Raw genomic sequence first — 347 nt, forward strand, 5'->3', positions numbered from 1 at the left:
CACTTGGAGAAAAAAGACCCAAGACCCTCAATGGTCTTTTTTTTCCTTTAATTTTTGGTGTTTATATTCTAAGTCTTTTGTTTAATTTAAAAAAATCTGTTTTTTTTGCCTAAGTATTATGTTGAAATTTTACTAAGTGTTTTAAGCTAAAAAAAATTTTTTTTTTTTTAAATTAAGTGTTATGTTGGACTTTGCCTAAGTGTTTTAGGAAAAAAAAACAGTTTTTTGTTATCAGTGCTGTTGAAATTTTTCTAAGTGTTTTAATCTTGTGTACCTTTGAATAAAAACTTTCAAATGTCAAGCCACTTGTTTTTTCTTCATATAACTAGCAAAAAAGAATGCAAATG

Source organism: Stigmatopora argus, chromosome 14 (genome assembly GCF_051989625.1).
Source record: "Stigmatopora argus isolate UIUO_Sarg chromosome 14, RoL_Sarg_1.0, whole genome shotgun sequence".
NCBI classification, from domain to species: domain Eukaryota; kingdom Metazoa; phylum Chordata; class Actinopteri; order Syngnathiformes; family Syngnathidae; genus Stigmatopora; species Stigmatopora argus.